Raw genomic sequence first — 20,977 nt, 5'->3', positions numbered from 1 at the left:
GTAAGTCACCAAACTGGGACAGAAGGACAGACGGTTGGCCGGACTCCGGCCCCATGACTGGCTCATAAAAGCCACCAGCAATGACAGTGATGCCGAGGCGATGCGTGCTCCCCCCGCCACCCCCTTCTGCCCTGTAACAAGCAGGATAATTGCCTCAAACTGGGGGGCCTCAGGGAGCCCAGAGAGTCCCAGCCTGGACCCATGGGGTGGGCAGAGCCCCCCACCGCAGAGCACCATGACCCAGAACCTGACCCCTGACGACAGACCCGAGACCCGTGTCCGACTCCCATACCCACTGCGGACACCAAACAAACCCAGGCCAGCCTCTCTCACCTGCCCCCCACCCAGCCCTCTTCTCCAGAAAGGCCACCACCTTCTGGGTGACAAGGGCAGAGAAGCAGGCTCTGAATAGTACAACCAGGGCCCTGCTGGAGGCCTCCGTCCATCCCCAACTCCTCTTGCTCCCACACAGGCAGAGAAGTAGGTGGCAAAGGGGGCAGAGCGTCCGGCTCAGGGCCCCCCCACAGGGCCAGGGCAAGCACCGCGATCTTGGACCCGGTGCCAGCCAGGGGGCAGCGGCCCAGGTGGCCGGGGGAGAAGGTTAGCAAGATGAGCAGAAGGCCAGGCCCCTCTGGGGGCCCAGGGGCGAGGGACGCCCGAGGCAGAGACTGAGGAGGAGGAGGGTGGGGGAGGCTAGGTGGCGATCTGGGAGGGTCTAACCTAAGGCCTCCTCCTCCCTGGGCCCCAGTGGAGCTGGGGGCCTCCCCCAGCCTCCCTGCTACTGGTACTCCAGACGACCCCCCCACCCCCACCAGGGACTTTACCCTCCACCTTCTTTCCTCACTGCACCTCCCAGGAAAGACCAAGGAAGATTAAAAAAAAAAGAAAGAAAGAAAGAAAAAAAAAAAAAAACCACCCTGCTGGAGAAAGATTATATAACAGCAGCCAGAAAGACTATCCTATCTCCGGGTCTGTGAGAAGAGCCTAGAGCCAAGCGGGGCAGAGCTGGGAAGCCCAGGGCCCTCCAGCCCAGGAGCCGCAGGCCCAGAGCAGGGGGGACAATGGGCAGGACGTCAGAGCCACCATTCCCAGTCCTCCACCACTCGGTTCCAGGCACTGGGCACAGGAGACAGAAGCCTCAGCCCAGCCCCTCACGCCCATCCCCCAGCACACGGGTCAGGGTGCTCTCTCTGCCTGGGTCCTGCTGCTCCCCTTGGACCTGAGGCTCCAAGAGCAAGGACCCGGCCTTCCCTCTCATTGTCACTCCCTACTGTAGAGCCACGCCTGGAAGACTGGCGCTTAGACTAAAGCCCTGACACAGACCTGCTGTGTGATTTCAGGTACATGGCTCAACATCTCTGGTCCCTAGAGGAACACGAGTGAAAACCCTTCCTTTTCCCAGAGAAACCAGAGACCCCTCACTTACACATGTCCACGCACACACCTACACACACACCCAGGTACACAAGCACATACAGGTATGCTGGGGGGCAGGGAGATACCACAAAGAGAATAGGACCACTGAGACCCAACAGTCCAAATGCCCATCCTAGGGCAAACTAGGAAAGAGCCCTATGTAGGCCCTAGTGTTCCCCAATCACCCAACGTAAGACATAAAGACATAAGACAAGACATAACACAACATAAGACATAAGCGGGTCTTCAGCCTCCCTCGCTGGGATCCCACCCCACCCCCACCTCCTGCCCAACACACTGGGAAACCACAGGAAGGAAATTCATTCCCAGGCAGGCCGTGGGAGCTGGGACAGCCAGGCTAAGTCCTGGGGCGGGTGTGACCCAGCGGCCACAGGCGGGCTGGACATCTGTGAACACTGACATGTGCCTTTTCAATGCTCTCCTTGGCTCCCAAGACTTCCCTGTTGGGGGTTTGAAGACGAGTGGGAGGTGGACAGCTCCCTAACTTCAAAACACCCAATCTAGGGCTGGCCTGGGCTCCCCTCCTATCTCGAGGCCAGAGCAGCCCAAGGTCACTGGCCCAGACGGCAAACTTCCCATAGTCCAGGCCGGCCCCTGAACTGCCTGGGAGACCCGCGGAGGGGCTGGGGGAGGGGTGGGTGAGGACCACCCCCAAACCAAAGAAAACAGGCCAATAAGGAGACCTCAAAAAGGGACTCAGCACAGGGAAGGGGGGCAGAGGATCCACCCACTGTAGCCTCCCCCAAACCACCAACAATGCCCTGTTTAAGAGGAGGAGGTAGAGAGAGCCTCCCACTTAGAAGGACAAACCTAGGATAACCTAGTCAGTGGTTCCGAGGGTGCCCACACCCTGGAGCCCTCGCGAGGCCAGGACAGACCTACAGAGGCTATCCAGAGGTCGGCTTGAACCACTAAGGAGAAGGGATCCTTTCTCCCATCCCCCTGAGACCCCAATCTGACGGCAGGGGCCTGCCACAGGGCAAGACACAAGACTCATCCTGGTCTCCTTGAAAGCCCCCCAACACTCCCTCGACCCCCACTCCCAGACCAGTTCAGCCTGCCATTGGTGGAAAGACAGACTGGAGAACTCTTGCCCAGATGTTGAGCAGCTGCAAACTTCTGGCCAGGGTTTCTCCAACTGGGGCTGCTGACAAACCAGATCGGGGGTCTCGGAGTGGGGGTGGGAGGTCCCAAGAAAGGGTCGAGCGCGCCCACCTCCGTGGTGACTCGGCGTCCCAAGTCCACAGGCACCCGGCAACCCCGGGCCGGGACAAACACACACACTCACACACCCCGACCCACCACCCCGGTGTCATCTGAACAACGTCCCCCCTCCCTCCCCCGCTTCCCAAACAGCTGCGGCTCCCCCCGCCCCCACCCTCCCGCCGCCCTCCCAGGCCCCCTTCTGCACCATTTCGGGCCAAGGAGGAGTGAACAGGCGGCGCGAGCAGGGAGAGGGAGGGAGGGCCGGCTGTTAAAATGTCAGTCGCTCCCGGCTGTCACCGGAGACCCCCTCTGAGGATGGCGCCCCTGCCCAGACCACTCGCTGGCCGTCGTAACCCCCGACACCCACAGACCGGCGCGCCCCCAAGCGCAGGTCCCCACCCCGACGCCGGCACGCAGGGGAGTCAGAGCCCCCTGCACTTGTCCCCCGGCCGAGTCCCTACACAAACAAGCAGCCCCCCACGTAGCCTCCCACCGCCGCCGCACGGAAACAGCCCGCTCCGCGAGTTCCTCCCACCCGGGGGCCACCCCAGCCCACCCCTCAGGGGGACGGTCCAGACCACCCTCCACCCCAACCCCGGGACGGGGTGGGGGAGGGGGGCTCTTAAAGCGGCAGGCGCATTATTTTTCCCTACTCACCGGCCCCGCTGGGGGAAAGGGGTGTCACGGCTGGGAGGGGTGGCCCTCGCCCCCGGTCCGGGGGATCTTCAACGCCGGGCAGCCGCAGCTCCGGGCGGGGGGGAATAACAAATGAGGCCGGCGTCCGCGCGGGCCCTGGGCGGCGCCGGGGGGCCTGGGCCCCCGCCGTGGGCGCGGGGGCGGGCAGGCGCGCGGCGGGAAGGGGGGACCGGGGCCGAGCGCCCGAGCCGCCTCGGCGTTGTTGATATTTTGCTTCCTTCCTCCTTTCGGGCTCCAAAGGTAACTCCTCCAGCCCCCGGGAGTCGAGGCCGACGTAGGCACAGCTCAGCCTAGCTTGAGGGGTGGGGCCCGGGGGGCTGATGGACAGGCAGGGGGGCCAATGGGAAAAGCCCGCGCCGACGGGGCGGGGCCTGAGGGGGCGGGCCTGGCTGCGGCCCCGCCCCGCGCCTCCCGCGGCCGGCCGGGCGGGCCGGGCGCCCCACCCACCGCCCTCCAGGCTAGGCTGCGGCGCCGGGAGCGGCGGATCCCTCCGCGGGCCGGGAGGGGAGGGGAGGGGAAGGGAGGGGGGCCGGGCCGGCGGCGCGGGGAGGCGAGGCCAGCGGCCGGCGGAGGGACGGCCCGCGCGAGGTGCCCCTCGGCGCTGCTGCCCCCGTGCGCTCGCCGCGGTCCTCCCCGGGGGCTGGGCGGCCGCCGCGCACTGGCGCACGCGAGCGCGCCCCCTCGACCCCCGAGCCCCGGGAGAGTTGGCGGTGGCAGTCTAAGTAGGCAGATTCAGGGCAGACGCTACATGGCGACCAGGCGCCGTCTCCCCATCTTAGGGCGCGCCGAAGCCCGCTGGAGAGCAGCGCGTTCCCGGCCGCGGGTTACCTGGGGAGCTCGCTCGCTCCTCTACCTGTGCCGGCCCTCCCCTCCCGGGCCGGCTCGGCAGACGCCCAGCAATTTAAAGCGACAGCTCATAGTTCTGGGGTGACCTAATCCCCAGTGCCTGCGGCCCCAAAGCACTTACAGCCGAGGGGGGCAATTTAAAGGGGCGGGACCTTAATTTCCCCCAGCACAGGAAACGCCCAACAGCATCTTATTAAAGAAGCCGTAGTAGCTCTTAAAAAAAAAATTTTTTTTTTTTTTAATTAAAAAATGTCTAGTTGCCCTGGGGCGTGGTGAATCTTGACGTGCCCTACCACTGGCGTGCCGGGCCATGCCTACCCACCGGCCCCTCGGACTCCTTCTCCAGCAGCCCTGTTCCCTCCAAATCCTGCTGCCCTCGACCTGGTGCTTGAGGAAATGATGGAATACGGCTTCGATCTCTAAGAACCTTGCAGAACAGAAGGGTACTCAGTTCTCCACACACCCTGATTGCTATCTGGCTGGGTCTGATTTACTGAACAAAGACTAGATTCTAGGTTAAGTGCTGGGTTAAGTTCTGCGTGAAGACACTAATAAGCACCGGCAAGCAGCAAGTCATGGTGATTAAAAGCATCAACATCGGAGTAGCCAAGCCTTCTTGGTTCAAGTCCCCATTTCACCAAATATTACCTGTGAACACACGGACCTTATTTAACTTCCCTGTACCTCATGATCCTCATGGGCGAAATGAAGATGGTGATAATAGTACCTAGCTCATAGGTGAGGTGTGAAAATAATTCGTTTATGCAGGTAGATTGCTTAAACCAGTGTCTCATGCTACGTTATAATAACTTAAGGGCTGGACTGTCACAACCCCTTTAGGCCCATTATCCCATACAAGCCTCAAAGCAGGCAAGATCAGTGGAACCGCTTTGCCACTAGTTTGGAGGCTTATCTTGTAGATCTTAAAATGGGAAGCCAGCAGGCTCCAATTCCCTTGGCCTCAGTTCCCAACCCTTCCACCTGGCCGCTCCTTCAGGAAACCTGATTTAAACAGTGTCCCGCTTTGTCCCCAAATGTAGCTTCTCAGTTCCCCATCAGACCTGGGAGATGAGGCCCCAGCACCAGAAAATCTGTCCCCCTGCCAGGCAGGGCTAGCTTGCCCCCAACTCCCCAGGGCAAGCAAGGGGAGCCCATCTGCCCTGTCCCCTAGGACTGTGAGAAGAACAGAGGCTTGTGCCATGGCTGGGGCTGGGGCTGGGGCAGTAGCAAGATGGGAAAGTGCCCCCCCTCAAGTGGGGAACCTCCCCTCACTTGTGGCCTCTATTTTTAGTGCTTCCCCAGGCTCTAGCTGGAGAAACCGTTTAGTCATCAGGGTGTTTATTTTCCGGCTGTTTCCGACGTCGGGAAAGCAGAATGTTGAGACTGGAGAGACACGGCTGCTGGAAAAGACTTCTTAGGAACAGGCCTGGGAACGCAGCCTTCAGACCAATGGGTCCCAAGATCTCGGAGGGAAAAACCGAAGTGGGCACGGGGAAGCTAAGCCCCCAGGGGACCAAGAAAGACGGGTTCTCAGCCTGCCTGCAGTTTTGAGGCTCTCCAAACCAGAGACCCCTAGGACCCTAGCTCCCTTTGAAGGATTCTCTCCACGAACATAAGTAGCCCCAGAACAAATCGTTCCCTCTGTCTGATTTCCAGAGACCCCTCCTCCCCAACCTCTGATACATCTGAGCGGTGAGCCTCCCGCCAACCACAGCTCCAGCCAATCTCAAGCCAGAGGCACGCTTGCCGGGGCTGTGATTGGCTGGCTAGTCCTCCCTGCCTTGGAATGTTGGGTCCTTAACAAAGGAATGAGGAAGGAAGGTGAGTCACCTGGGAGGGTGTTAAAGGGCCAGAAGAAGAAGAGAGAAAGGAGGCGAGGAAGAGTCGAGTGAGGGAGATGGGGTATCGTGGACCTTGAGATGCTGAACAGAGGAGGAGAGAGTCGCAGAGGCTGACATTACAAGCAAGATAGAATTTACACGTATTTATATTTGTAGGGAGAACTTCACGGAAAGGAAAAATAGCAAATATGAGGTCTTGATTTCCGTGAAGGGCTGAGAAAGGATCTAGGGGGTAACGTCGCTGGAAGTTAGGTTATAGTAAAGACTTCCTGGAACTGACTCATACCATCTTCTTCTTCTAGCCCCTGCACTACCCATGCCAGAATCCTCTAGGGGAAAAACACCCTCGCAGCTCAGGTGCCTGGATTTCAGTTTTTCCTTCTGCCCCTCTGATTCTCACCCCATCTTCTGTCAAGAAACGTCATCTTACAGACCAAAGTTGCTATAAAATCCCCGAGAAGTCAGACAGGTACCCACCAAAGTCCTAAGAGGTGGGTAACTCCTCTGTACAGTACCATTTTCATAGTTTCGACAGCAAAGGGGGACCAACAGCTCCCCTATAGTCACACCTCCCCAAGCACCCTAATCCATCTTTACTTGGAAAGGTCTTCCTCATCCCCAAGTGCTTCTTCGCTTCCTGCCTGCAATTCCAGCCTCTGCCTGGCTGCTCCATGGGTCTCCCAGGACCAACCCCACCCCGCCCCCACCCCCACTCCACCCATCCCATCTCTTCTACTGGGCTGAGTACTCTTCCTCCCAGTTTTTCAGTCTCTCCCCATGCCTTCCATCTTGTGTGCCGGGGAGGGCAGGGGCTGTCAGACCCCACTGTCTCTGGGTGGGCTCATGCATCACCCCGCACCCCTCTTTGAGTCCAGTCCCCTCCACTCTATGTGGCTGCCTCATCAGTACACACCAAACCGGACTGACATTTTTGGTTTCCAGTTTATTCTTCTTCACCAGATCCTGAGCTCCTGGAGGGCACCAGATCCTGGAGGGCAGCAGTTCAACCAGCTTTGGGACTTCAGGGCCTTGCTGGGCCTGTCCTTAAAGGCACTCAGCAATGTCTGTTACAGGAATCCGTGCATGTCCGTGTATTTTGGGGACTACTATAAAAACTGTCTTGACAACCTCCTCTATTAGTCCACCGATAACTCTGTGCTAGCCAGGGATGGGGGGCTCTGGCCCAGACAAGTCCCTCTCTGGGCCAGGAATGGGGGGGGGGTAGTTAAGCACAGAGTTGTCCGGGCTGTGCTGGCAGAGGCATGCTCCAAGCTCCGTGCCAGGGTGCCTGGGGCCAGGCCTGGGGCAAAGGGCAGAGGCTCTACCCTGGATTTGAAGGTGGGAGGAAAGGGGTGCCAAAGCCGGGTCCTCGGTCCGTGCCCCCCCTCAAGAGTTCGCTGCCCCAGGCTGGGCAGGATGTGGTGGCAGCTGCGAGAGGGTGGGCAGGATGTGGGGGTGGGGGCAGCTGAAACGAAGCCTGACATTCGGCTCCCCAGCTCCTCCCTCCTTCTCTCTCCCCCCCCCATCCGCCCCCTCCAGGTCACGTGCTTCCAGCCCGGGCACCAACGGACTATTTCTCCCTTTCCGCGGAAGGACATACTTGACATCGTAAGCTCAAGTCACCTTCGACTTCAGCTGTACCACGCCTTTTTCTTGCCCCGTAGCCCAGGACAGAAAGTTTGCCAGATACACATTTCTTTAGCGCCCTGACCACTGATTCGGGAGTGGCCCCTTTAAATGCAAATGAACCGCCTTCTCGCTCTCGCCCCCCCACCCCCATCCCAACTTCGCTCCTCGTGCCCAGACTCCGCCAGCTGCCATTGACGTCATGCGTGCGTCAGCGTCGCCAGCCCAACCAGACGGCACGTGGGGGGAAGAAGGTGGCCTTAAAGGGCCAGCCGCCTTCGGCCTGCCGGGTGCTGTTCGGAGTTTGGCCTTGAGAAAGGAGTGAGATGAGAGGTGGGGAAATCTGCTGCCACAGGAAGGGATGCAGGCAGGACAGGTAGGAGCTCGGCCGCTTCGCAGAGCAGGAGAGCCGGGCGTTTCCTCCAGGTTCCCCAGGAGTGCGGGGTTTGCGCCTGGGAGCGCAGAACAGCTCTGAGGGTAAAGGACTGACATTTAAGACTTGCCCAGTTAGAACGTGAGCCCTCCCTTCCTCTCTGCCCTGCTCGCCCACAGTGCAAGGACTTCGTTCTTGGACACAGATACCCGTCCACTTGGTATCTCCGGCACCAAGTGGACAGGTGTCTGGTAATTGTAGAAGCCGCAGGATCCAGTGCAAAGCCGCCTCCTTCAGGAAGCTTTCCCTGACTGCCCCACGTGGCAGGTTAGCATGTACTGGCAGAAAGATGGCCTCACTCTCATGAACACTGGTGGCGTTTAACGACCCTGCGTCTTCCTTCCATGAGTTAGAGACCACAGGGCACACAGACCTCAGAATCACAGAGACATGGGTTCCAATTCCCTCTATACTGTTTTCTCACTGAAGGATTTGGGACAAGTCTCTTCATCTTAGCTCTGCTTGGTGTCACATGGGGTTAATGCTGCTGGACCGTACACTACACTGATGATGGAGGGCCCCCAGAGCCCTCCTATGGGACCTGTCTCATGTAAGCACTCCAGCACTCCGCAGTGGGAGGGAGCAGCTTTTAGGACGCCCATCTCCCCACTAAACTGCCTGCATCTGGAGAGCAAGGCCCCTGCCATACTCATTTAGTCCCAGAACCAACACAGGGTGAGGCTCATAGTTGGTGGCTTTAAAATGCTTGTTGAATGAGTAAATACGAATGAATGAATGATTTCAGTATTTCCTGAAATCCGACCTCCAAACCCAGCCTCGAAGTGCTTGGCCCAAGGAGAAAAACTTTACAAATGCCCCCTCTGTGCCCCGGGTCTTTTTAGCTCCGTGGCAGAGCCTCAAGGTGGAGTTGGGATGAGGCCCTAGTCACTGTGGTTGAACCAAAAGTATTATGCAAGCCAGCCGCAAATGACTGGTCTGCAGGGGAGATCTGAGGGGGCCTCCCCACCGCTCCCCATCCCCAGCCCAGGTGCTAGGACCCTGACCCAGGAAACCCGGGCTGGGCTTCTGCCAGGGCCAGAGGCCCCTTAAAAGGGAGCTGGAGGAGGAGAGCTTCCAGCCCCTTCAGGGCTCCTTAGCCCAGACACGAGGCTGTCTTTGGCCTTTTCCTCTCCGGAGCCCAAGCTCATCCGGCCCAGTCCCCCTGTCCTGCTCTGAACTCCCATCCCCCACCCCAGACTTCAGTTCCCCCAGAGCTCTAGTTGGGGAGGGGCAAGGGCACGAGACCTCCTACCACCTGGTTCCAGCTCGCTGACCAGAGGGGCAGTGGCCGCCTCATCCGGGTTCAGCCTGTCTCGAAGTGGCTTATGGATCTGATTTTCAGTATCTGTCACCATCTCTGAAGTAGAAGGGCCGACAGGCAACAGAAGGAACTTCCTCCCCAGGGAGGAGCTGTGAGCTGGGGGCCCTGGGAGCCCTCTCCTTCCTTGAAGACCAGGGAAGAAGTGGGGGAGACCGTCTTGGGCTTGAGAGCAGCCCTGTCAACTCAGGAACCCTGAGGGACAGGGGTGGGTCCCCGAGAATCTCCGGGCAGCCTTGGTGCTGACTCCGCCCCCTGCAGGGGTAGGGCGCTGCCCAGGAGCACTCTGTGTTCCAGAAAACCCCAAAATAACCCAACTTTGCTGTCCAGCTGCTATTTCTGTCCATCTTGTTTAATTATTCAAACCCAAGTTGGGGAGTGAACTATAAAAAGCTCTCCGGCTCGGGGACCCAGGAGAGCAGGGAGGCTCGCCAGGTTGCCATCGGAGCAGAGCACATGGTTAAGTGAGGTCACTCAGTGAGGCCTCCTGCCTGAAAGTTCCATCTGCTGTTCGCTTGCTTCCTCTGCTAGAAGGAGGACCGGGGCCTCCCTCCCTGGGCCTCCCTCAGGCCCTCCCCCTGCACCCCTCCCCGCCTGCCCTGCCCCGGAGCTGGGCCCCACCCACCTCCCTTGACTCTGGAAGTGTTTGCCCTCAGTGGACCCTTTGATGACTGCTTCCTAGTCCTAGTTCTTAGCCCATAGATCCTCTTATCAGACCCCAGCTTCCAGGACTTCGTGGGGGGCAGGAAGTGCAGGTAAAGAGGTCAAACCAGGTGGACGCAGACAGGAAGACGCTGTGCCCTCCGAGGGTACCCTGTCTGCCGAGGCTGGGGGGGCTTTTCCGGGTGAGGCGGGTTCCTGACTGTCCCCTGAGCCTCTGCAGGGGCTTCTTTTGGGGACTCTGATACTGTAGCTGAGGGGACAGAGGGAAGACAGTAGGAAGGACTATTTTTCTGGGCCTAATGCTTTTCTGGTTGGCCGCAAGTTCAGGGTCAGTTTCCACTGAAACCGAAGTCCATGGGGCGCCTGGCTCAGTGTATTAAAGCCTCTGCCTTCAACTCAGGTCATGATCTCAGGGTCCTGGGATCGAGCCCCACATCGGGCTCTCTGCTCAGCCGTGAGCCTGCTTCCCCCTCTCACTCTGCCTGCCTCTTTGTCTGCTTGTGATCTCTGTCGAGTGAATGGGTAAAATCTTTAAAAAAAAAAAAAAGGAAACAAGTCCAGGGCAGGTGAATGGGGAAGCTGGGTACCCTGGGGTGGGGGTGGGGAGCTGTTCTGTGACCCCCCTCCCCTGTACAGGCCTTTCCTAGAAAGGTAATAACTGGGGGGTGGGGGCACAGTTGCTATGACAACTCAGGGAGTGAGGGGATTGGTGCAGGTGACGGGCCTCTGAGCAGGAGGGGCCCTCGGAGAGGCTGAGGGGCCCTCGGAGAGGCTGGGACAGCCCGGGAGACAGAGGCCAGAGGAGGTGGGGTCACAGGAGGACAAGAGCTTTGAGCCCCAAGAGAGGAAGCGATCACTTGGGCAGACCCAGAGACCCAGGGCAGAATGGCAGGGCGGGCATCCAGTGTGGGAGGGGAAAGCAGCAGGCTGGCAGACGCTGGGACAGGACTTTCCGAGAGTCAGTGTGGGACCGCAGTGCTCATAGAGCACCCTGGGTTTCACTCGGCTATCTGGGGGCTTGTTCCCATATGTTCCTTGGCAGGAGCTCCTCTAAAGTCCAGGTTGCCCCCCCACCCCCACTAGAGCTACAGGGGCGATGCTGAGGTTAGGGGGAAGAGGCTGGCTGTTGCTAAGCAACCAGAGGTTGTATACCTGGAGGGCATGGGAGGGGCCGGGGAGGCAGGGAGCAGGTGAAGGAGCTGAGTGGACAGAGCTCAAGCCTCCCTCTCCCACCGTCCTCACGCCAGTGGCACAGGAGGGATGTACTTGTCGCCCAGTAAGTGTGTTGTCTTTGGGAGTGTACGCGTGCTGTCCTTCTCCAGGATGCTGAGCCCACGTAGCTCCCGTGGGCCTGTCTCTGAGGACAGGCAGGGCTGGGGAGGGGGAAGAAGGAACGATGCTTAAGCATCTTTCCCTGGTCATGGGAGGGGAGGGCTTGCCCTGCCCGACAGGGTAGGGGCCCCTGTGGAGATGCAGGGACTGCAGGTGGTAGCTGGGTGGGTAGGGGGCCTGGTGAGAGAGGGGAGCCCCGGAGGAGAAGCCGCCCGTAAGTGGTCCGAGTGTTCTCAAGGCTGACGTATTTCTATAATGTTATCTTCCGTGTATTTTAGGTGGCCCGGAGTCTAACAGAGGTCGTGTTCCCCACCCAGCTGCATCTCTGCCAGGCTGAGGAAGACGCTCAGGCAGTCCGCAGTGCGGACACAGGCTGTCACCACTCTTGACCCGTGGCCCAGCATGGGCTTAGCTCCCAACCAGAGAGAGCGCCCACGTGGGGTGAGCATTTGTGGCCCTATGTTGGGGCCCTGGGGAAGTGGCCAGGGGCAGGCAGCACGCATGCTGACCCGTTTGGGAGCTGTTGCCGTCGGTGCTGGCGTGGGCCTCGACTTCTGCAGGGACCACCTCTGGGAGGGCTGGGAAGTTGCCAGCTGCCCGTTCCCCACACTCCAGACTTGCCCCTAAGGGCTGTGTTGCTGGGAGGACCTAGGGGCCTCCTGATAGCTGATCCAGGGAGAAAGAGAGAAAACGGAAGATAAAGGGCACGAGCCTGGCTCGTTTTCATCTCTGTGTCATGCCAGGCCCTCTGCAAGGCCCAAGACACGCTTTTCTCATCATCGTACAATGAACAGCCCGTCTGTCACAGAATTCTTGTCCTCCTCATACAGATGATGGAGCAGAAACTCAGAGAGGTTAAGGAGCATGTTCATAGGCACACAGCAAGAAGGGGCTCTGGATTCGAAGCCAGGCCTGTCTGTTGCCCCGTCAAGGGTCACAGGGACACTCGCTGGGCCCAGGAGTCCGCATGGAGGGGAGGTATCCTCACGGACTCGGTGTTTCAAGTGCTAATGAAGAAAAGAGAGCCCTCAGAGCACCAAGCTCACACAGTGGCCTCAGAGCGGCTCAGGCTGAGCGAGAGCCAGCAGAGAAGGCTGGACCGGGTGGACCTAAGGTCCCACGCCAGCTCAGCCACTTCTTGCTGTGAGACCTTTAGCAAGTCACTGGCCCTCTCTGATCCTGGCTTTCTGCAGTGATAGTGGAAAGCGGATACTCCTAGAGTTTACGACAGAAAAGGCACACGATGAGACGCCTGGGGGGCTCAGTCATTAAGGGTCTGCCTTCGGCTTAGGTCATGATCCCAGGGTCCTGGGATCCAGCCCCACCGCGGGAAATCTATTTCTTTCTCCCCCACTCCTCTTGCTTGTGTTCCCTCTCTTGCTGTGTCCAATAAATAAAAATTTTTTTTTTTTAAAAGAAAAGAGGGGCGCCTGGGTGGCTCAGTGGGTTAAAGCCTCTGCCTTCAGCTCAGGTCATGATCCCAGGATCCAGGGATTGAGCCCCGCATCAGGCTCCCTGCTCAGCGGGGAGCCTGCTTCCTCCTCTTTCTTCCTGCCTCTCTGCCTACTTGTGATCTCTGTCAAATAAATAAAATCTTTAAAAAAAAATTAAAAATTAAATAAAAAGAAAAAAAGAAAAGAAAAGCCGAACAATATGTGTCTGGTGCCTTGCAACCAACCCCTTCTCCCATCCACCCAGAAGGTGAAGATCCCCTGTGGCCAAGGGCAAGGTGAAGGGCCCATGCAGACTTGTTGGTGGGGCCCCAGCTGTGCTCTGGGGGAGCCCCAAGCTTCACGGCGGTTCGTGGAATGTCTGAGGTGTGTCCTTCTCTCTGGCCGGGCAGTGGGGAAATCACATGTGGAGCCAGAGTTGTCCAGAAAGGGCCAAAAGAGCGTCCTCTGGTGGAGAGGTGAGTGATTACAACAGGTGACAGAGGGGCACAGTTGCCAGGGCCTGTTTTCTTCCCGTTCCTCTGGTAACACAGGTATTAAGCATGGAGACCAGAGAATGGGAGTTCGAGAACGGTGAGAATAGACTCCCCACCTGCTCGTCCATGACTTCCTGTGTGCACCGTGCGGAGCTCAGCCGTGGAGCCCCGCTCGCGGCCCACTGCAGTGGCCTTGCCTGGACTGGGAGGCATCTTGGAGAAAGCAGTCCCAAGACTGCAGAGAACAGGAGGTTCCTGGGGCATCAGGAGGCTCGATCCTCACCGCTCCAGGCTGACCCGCATCAGCGTCTTGGAAGGTCAGAGAAGAAGGCGGGAGCGGGCTGGGGTGGGCCACTCTGGACCCCTCGGGCACGTGCGGCCCCAGCCGGCAGGTGGTCAGAACTGCCCAGAACTGTGCTGCTGACCTGTCAAGCACAACTCTCGTTTCCCCAAAGGCACAGGTGATTTGAATGTGCATTTGAGCCTGTGTGCTTATGGGGGTTTGCTGGACTGATTGCGGCAACCACTTCACGACTGGCACAGAGACCGAGTCCGTCTGTCACACGTCCGCAGCCTCCCTACAGTTACCTGTCAATTACATGTCAAACGGAGGGGAGAGGAGGACGGGCCGCGTTGCTGCGGTGCTCTGTGCACAGTCTCTTTGCCCAGGTGAGACCCGCACAGATGTCCTCCTTAGCCAGGAGCTCCTCAAGGCCCTCCCGCCACGGAGGTTAGTGTGGGCGGGGTGTGGGGAGCCCCGCGGTTTCTTCCACTCGCTTCACACACTGCAGTGGGCTCCCGAGAAAGCCTCCCTTTGAGGACCCAGCCCCAGACAGAAGAGACCTCGTGCTTTGTGATGGAACATCTCTGCTATGGAACGTCAGACAGCCTTGCAGAGCAAGCCGTGGGGCCGGCGCGGGGACACACAGCCTCTGGACACACATTATCCGACGGAAGAAGCAAGTCTCAGGGCCGCCTGGCCGGCTCGGCCGGGAGAGCATGCAGCTTTTGATCTTGGGGTTATGAGTTCGAGTCCCACACTGGACGTGGAGCTGACTTCCAGGGAACAAAGCCCGTCTCAGAGCAGTGTACGCCAGACTAGGCCACTTGCACAAATCAGGCACGTATGAGTAGGGAAACCATCATCTCAGCAAACTTAGCGGCTCAGAACAGCAGGCGTGTCGTGTTAACTTGCAGGGTCGGGGAGTGACGGGGTGGCCGGGTGCTTTTCCGGCTGGCTGGCTGCGTCCTGACGGGGCCAGGGTGAAGGCCTTCTCATGTGTCTGGCGCTCGGGCTGGCACACTGAGACAGGTGGGGTCCAGACAAAGCTATGATCCTGTCTCTCCTCGTCCCGTCTTTGTGCTCTTCCCGGCCCAGGGGTTTCCAGGTAGCCAGAATTCCCCCCCCCCTTTTTTTTTAAAGGTTTTATTTATTTATTTGACACAGAGAGAGAGACAGTGAGAGAGGGAACAGAAGCAGGGGCAGTGGGAGAGGAAAAGCAGGCTTCCTGCCGAGCAGGGAGCCCGGTGCTGGGCTCAATCCCTGGACCTTGGGATCGTGACCTGAGCCAAAGGCAGACGCTTAACAACAGAGTCACCCAGGCGCCCCGGTAGCCAGTATTCTTAGGAGTGGTGTAGGACCAGAAGTTATGTGTCCTACATAGAGCACCAAGGGGGATCAATGTTTCTTCCTAGGACCTAGCCTTGGGAACGACCCCACATCATTTCTGTGCCACACTCGTGAGACAGTCGTGGGGCCCGCCCAGGGGTCCCACAGAGCCCCCACCTAGTGGGGGAGCAGGTGTGATAGGACATGTCCCGCCCACCTGCGGAAGAGAGCAGATTCTGCCACAGTGAGTTGGTGAACATGTTGAGAACATGACCATGAACATGAGGAGAAAAGGCCCCGAAGGATCTTCACCAAAACATAACAGGGCTTCCCCTTAGAGAAGATGGGGCGCTGCTAAGTTTCACCTGCCTTCCTACGTATGCCTTGAGTCCTTGGAGATGACAGATACATTCTTTGGTTTGATGAATAGGAAACAGAAGAGAAGAAAAAAGGAAGAGAAGCCAAGTAAAGCTTTGCTGTAAGCCCCTCATAATGAAAGGTTTGATAGATCGGGATTTTGGGAAAATATTGAAATGCATCTGAATTTCGTGAACATATTACATTAGGTTGGTGATATTTTATTTTATTTATTATTTAAGTTTATTTTTTTAGTAAGCTCTATACCCCATGTGGGGCTCAAACTCACAACCCCAAGATCAAGAGTCGAGGCACAGGCTCTGCCAACGGAGTCAGCGAGGCACCCCACGCTGGTTCTAGTTTAAATAAGGTGCAGAGGGCACCTGGGTGGCTTAGTTGGTTGAGCGACTGCCTTCGGCTCAGCTCATGATCCTGGAGTCCCTGGATCGAGTCCCACATCGGGCTCCCTGCTCAGCAGGGGGTTTGCTTCTCCCTCTGACCCTCTCCCTTCTCGTACGTGCTCTCTCTCAAATAAATAAATAATAAATCTTTTAAAATAAATAAGGCGCAGAAATGAGAACAGAATTATGATTTTTTTCCCAACTTTATTGAGCTATAACTGACATAACATTATATAAATTTAAGGTATACAATGTAACGATCTCTCTCTCTATATATTTTTTTGTTACATAGTGTAACAGTTAATATATAATATAATGTGATATACTATGTAATGGTTACAGAGTGTAACATGTTACATAGTGTAACAAAAGATAGATACATAGATACAGGGAAAGAAAGAGAAATGAGCACTGCAGTAGGCTTAAGTAATGCCTCTCTTGGTGCGATGGTTACCATGTTCGCGCGTCGTGAGAACATTTAGGACCTGCCCTCAGCATCTTCCCAGTGTATGATATAGTGATGCTAACTGCAATCACCGCTCCGTGCCTTCTGTCTCCAGAACTTACTCCTCCTACAACTGGAAGTTTGTGACCTTTGACCAACGTTCCCCCATTTCCACCCCCCGACCCCCAAGGACAGCCTTATTCATTCATTTAACAGATGTTCCTTGAACACCTGCTGCACGTTAGTTGAACAGCTCTAGCTGGAACGCGTTGTTCGTAGATCTGAGCCGGCTTTGAGGGATCTCTGGTAGCTCCGTCCATGGCCTCGTCCTGTTTTCACACTTTTATGTGGAAAGAGAAAAAGCGGCCCTGTCAAGGATGTGGCATCGCGGTGTGAAAAGACTTCAATGTAGTGGATAAAAATGGGGGCGCCCGGGCGGCTCAGTCGCTGGAGCGGGTGACTCTTGATCTCAGGGTTTTGGGTTCGAGCCCCATATTGGGTGTAGAGGTTACTTAAAAATAAGATCTTTAAAAATATATATATTACATAAAAATAGTGAAGATGTCCAGCTTCGCTCTTACAGTTATGGGCTCGGGTGCCTGGGTGGCTCGGTGGGTTGGGCCTCCACTTTCGACTCGGTTCGTGGTCTCGGGGTCCTGGGATTGAGCCCTGCATCGGATTCTCTGCTTGGTGGGGAGCATGCGTCCCCCACCCCACCTGCCTCTCTGCCTACTTGTGATCTCTCTCTCTGTCAAATAAATAAATAAATACATCTTTAAAAAAATAAAAAAGCAAAAACAAAAAGCAAAAAACTTAGTGGCTCAAGGGCCACCCGGGTGGCTCAGTTGGCCAAGCCTCACTTGTGATTTCAGCTCCGGTTGTGATCTCAGGGTCATGAGATCGAGCCCCGTGTAGAGCTCTGCATTCAGCGGGGAGTCGGCTTAAGGTTCTCTCTCCCTCTGCCCCTCCCCCCGATAAAAATAAATAAATCTAAGAAAACCCACCTGTGGCTCAAAACAGCAATAACAAGGGGATGATTCTGGTTGTGGATCTGGGCCTGGCTGAGCTCAGCAGGGGGGCGGCTCGGACTCCGGGCCCCTGTGTGGGTGGAGACCCCGCAGAGCCGTCCTCGCCCGGCCAGGTGTCTGCAGGGGCGTCAGCAGGAAAGGGCAGGGGGACACGGACACCTGACTTCTCCGCGGGACCCCGGCGTCCTCAACGTGGCAGCAGGCTCCTGAAAGCAGCCGTCCCAGGACCTGTGGAAGTCGCAGCCTCCGTTTGTGGTGTCGTTGCTGTAGAAGTCGCAGTAACCTCGCTGTCACTAATGACCAACTGGCGGATTCGAGGGGAGGGGCACCGACATCACCGGTCAGTGGCGGGAGCGCTGATGTCGCAATAAGAGCACGGGGAAGCGGGGACTGCGTGACGTCGCTGTTCGAGAATACCATCTGCTACTTTCATTCATCAAAAAGGTTAAAACCAAACAGAGACCCTTGTTTTTTCCCAATCGGCTCATTTCACACGGGGGAAGCTGTGTCCTTCTGTGTCCCGCCGGGAGCTGAGCGGCAGGGCCGGGCTCCCCCGAACCTCAGAGCAAGAGTGTCTGTGTGTGCCGGGGCCGTCTGTGCAGGCTGTCACCAGCGGGTGCCAGGGTGGCCCTCGGCCTTGACTGTCACCTTTCTCCAGACAGCACACGGCTTCCCACTCCTCCTCCTGAGGCAGGGCTGGGATGTCTCCTCAGGGAAGGCTTTCCTAGTTGCACGGGTGGGAAGCGCAGCCCGTCCGTTCCTCTCCGCCACTCGCGCTATCCCTGGTCCCGGGCTCCTTCCCCCAAAGCGCTTATTGCCCCCCCCCTTTTTAAAATAAGATTCTATTTATTTATTTGACAGAGACATAGCGAGAGAGGGAACACAAGCAGGAGGAGTGGGAGAGGGGGAAGCAAGCTTCCCGCTGAGCAGAGAGCCCGGTTTGGAGCTCGATCCCAGGACCCGGGAATCATGACCTGAGCTGAAGGCGGAGGCTTTACCCGCTGAGCCCCAGGCGCCCCGCGCTTATCGCTTCTGACAGTCGAGTATCCTCTTCACCAGCCGGCGGTCGGCGCCGGGGGGACACTGGGCCACGTCTGCTTCGCTCCCGGACCCCAGCACCTAAGGATCCCAGCACCTGAGGTAGGGACTGGCACTAGAGGGCCCTTGGGAAATATTTGTCAGGGCCGCCTGGTTGGTTCAGCGTCTGCCTTCGGCTCAGGTCGTGATCCCGGGGTCCTGGGATCGAGGCTCTTGTCGGGCTCCCTTCCCAGCGGGGAGTCTGCTTCCTCCTCTGCCTCTCCTGCTCCCCCTGCTCAAGCTCTCTCTGAAATAAACAAAACTTAAAAAAAAAAAAAAGAAAAAGAAATATTTGCTGAAGGACTGAATTTTTAAAAATACTTGCTGCTGGCAAGGTTGTGGTAAGACTACTGTGTCCTTCCAGCGGGACTATGAATTGGTGCAATACAGTTTTAAATAAACTTTTAATTTTGAAATAGTTTTACATTTACGGAAAAGTCGCAGCACAGTGCAGGGAGTTCCCGTGGTCCCCTACCCAGCTTCCCTCAGGTTAACCCTGGAGTTTCTGTGGTATTTTTGTCAAAACTAAGAAACCAGGGGCGCCTGGGTGGCTCAGTGGGTTAAAGCCTCTGCCTTCGGCTCAGGTCGTGGTCTCAGGGTCCTGGGATCGAGCCCCGCAGTCACCCAGCCAACCGAGCCAGGCGCCCCTCTAAGAAACCGGTATCAACATCTTCGTCTTCACTGAAGCCCCAACTGGATTCCGAGCCCCCAGTGTCCCGCGGATGTTGTCTTCCCGTCCCTGTGTCCCGGTCACGCTACCACAATCGGCAAGCCGTACTTTTTATTTTATTTCTATTTATTTACTTTTACAGATTTTATTTATTTATTTCAGAGACAGACACCGAGACAGAGCACAAAGGCGGCGGCGGAGGTCCTCAGGCCCAGCCTGGGCAGGTTTCCGCCGATCAGCCGGTCAGGCTGGGCTTCTTTCCGGACCGGAGAACCCGGGGCGTCTGGCCCCAGGGCGTGCACCTCCTTCTCTCCCCTCCGGTGCCCTCTTTCTGTTCACCGGAGCAGATTTTCTGGACGCTAGGCCACATGTGAGAAGACCCTTTATAAACGCACACCCTTTGACGAAGCAACTTCCCTTCTGGAAGGAGAGTCCGGGGAAATACACCCCGGCACAGGCTCCGGAAAAAGGACGGACCAGGAAGTGATCTGTCCGCGGGAAGCGTTGGGCTCCGGACATCAGCCAATGGGGGGCTGCTGGGAGGTGCCGCGTGTGGCTGGGGTGGGGTGGGGTGACCTGACCGGCGGGAGATGACAGTCTGACCCCTCTGGGCATCCTAGTGCCAGAAGCTGGTGGCCTTCTCCACAGGGCGCTGCGAGCGGGTGACTCAGCCTTAACGGGCTTCCGTTCCTGGGTGCCGCCCTCCGAATTCAAGTTCCCACGGCCCGGGGGAAAGAGGTCCTTTGCCCACGGTCCTGGGCGGTGGGAGGCAGATCTGCTGTCAGCTGCACAGCTGTGTGGAGGGAGGGGCATCAGTTCCCCAAAGGAAGGGACCTCCACAAAGGGTTTGTCGCACAGCATTCTTCCCTCAAAACATAAACCATCTATCTAGGTGGTTGGGATGTTGTTGGTGGTGCTATTTTATGTACTTATTTAAAGGATTTTATTTACTTATTTGACACAGACAGAGATCACAAACAGGCAGAAAGGCAGGCAGAGACAGAGGGGAAGCAGGCTCCCTGCTGAGCAGAGAGCCCGACGCGGGGCTCGATCCCAGGACCCTGAGACCATGACCTGAGCCAAAGGCAAAGGCTTAACCCCCTGAGCCACCCATGCACCCCAGTTGGTGCTGTTCTTTTAAGTAAGCTCTATGCCCAACTTGGGGCTCGAACTCATGACCCTGAAATCGAGAGTCACCTCACCTGTTCTACCAATTGAGAGGGCCAGGTGCCCCTGGAATGGCCCATTTAAGATGGGAAAGTGTTTTCAATGTAGATGGAAATAAACAGGTATAAAATAATATGCTTTGCATGATTCTAATTACAAATATGGTTGGAAGAAAAGACATCAAAATATTATAAGTGGTTATCATTTTGTAATGGTATCATGAAATATTCTTACTCCCCCAAACTTTCTACAATGAATATATAGTTGGGGGGAAAAAAACAGTAATTTTCTAAAAGTTCATGCTTGGGGCGCCTGGGTGGCTCAGTGGGTTAAGCCTCTGCCTTCAGTTCAGGTCATGATCTCAGAGTCCTGGGATCGAGTCCCGCATCGGGCTCTCTGCTCAGCAGGGAGCCTGCTTCCTCCTCTCTGCCTGCTTGTGATCTCTGTCTGTCAAAAAAAAAAAAAAAAAGTTCATGCTCTTTGGGGCACCTGGCTGACTCCATCGGGAGATCATGGGACTCTTGATCTCAGGGTTGTGAGTTCGAGCCCCACACTGGATGCAGAGATGACTTAAATAAGCGAACCATCTTTAAAGAAAAGCTCCTGCTCGCTGATCTCGTTATTTCTATTCTAAGGCAATAAGTTAGAAATAGAAAGCTCTCGGACACAGATGGCCGTTCCAGGCTTTAATAGTGAAACTGGGAAGCAGCTGCTTACCGTTGCATGGATGTTAACTGCATTAAATATATGGGCTCCATTAGAGACGTGAATGTTTTTGGAGAAATTTTAAAGACATGGAAAAATGTTTCTCATGGCTGAAGGAATGCAGCAGAAACTAAGACCACCCGGACAGGTGATCTGCACAGCCACTCAGCGCCCCCTGCGATCCAACAGCCCT

At 56.9% G+C, this 20,977-nt stretch overlaps 2 protein-coding genes and 1 long non-coding RNA gene across 8 annotated transcripts in view; 1 reads left to right on the top strand and 2 right to left on the bottom strand.

Moving 5' to 3' along the window:
• Positions 1-3,690, bottom strand: part of MEF2D (myocyte enhancer factor 2D) — a 30,425-nt gene extending 26,735 nt beyond the window's left edge. Inside the window, exon 1 of one of the 3 annotated variants that reach the window (XM_082703854.1) lies at positions 3,301-3,690. The gene's annotated coding sequence lies outside the window, so the exon portion shown is untranslated. The remainder of the gene's footprint in view (positions 1-3,300) is intronic. The other 2 variants (XM_082703856.1, XM_082703855.1) reach the window with 2 other exon arrangements.
• LOC309849984 (uncharacterized protein) overlaps positions 1-20,977 on the bottom strand; it is a gene marked incomplete at its 5' end in the record, with an annotated part of 100,021 nt that overhangs the window by 75,342 nt on the left and 3,702 nt on the right. The gene's annotated exons all lie outside the window — the stretch shown is intronic.
• LOC309850086 lies at positions 7,818-20,209 on the top strand. Of its 4 annotated transcripts, XR_014304078.1 has the most exons (6): positions 7,818-8,028; positions 11,677-11,839; positions 13,383-14,445; positions 17,289-17,609; positions 18,027-18,305; positions 19,075-20,209. It is a non-coding gene; the product is annotated as an uncharacterized lncRNA (long non-coding RNA). The 4 variants fall into 4 exon arrangements; XR_014304077.1 differs by lacking the exon at positions 17,289-17,609 and having other exon boundaries at positions 13,383-13,994; XR_014304079.1 differs by lacking the exon at positions 7,818-8,028 and adding an exon at positions 9,651-10,158 and having other exon boundaries at positions 13,383-17,609.

This window comes from Mustela nivalis (genome assembly GCF_964662115.1).
Source record: "Mustela nivalis genome assembly, chromosome: 16".
Taxonomy (NCBI): Eukaryota; Metazoa; Chordata; class Mammalia; order Carnivora; family Mustelidae; genus Mustela; species Mustela nivalis.
This window is presented reverse-complemented; position numbering and strand designations above follow the sequence as displayed.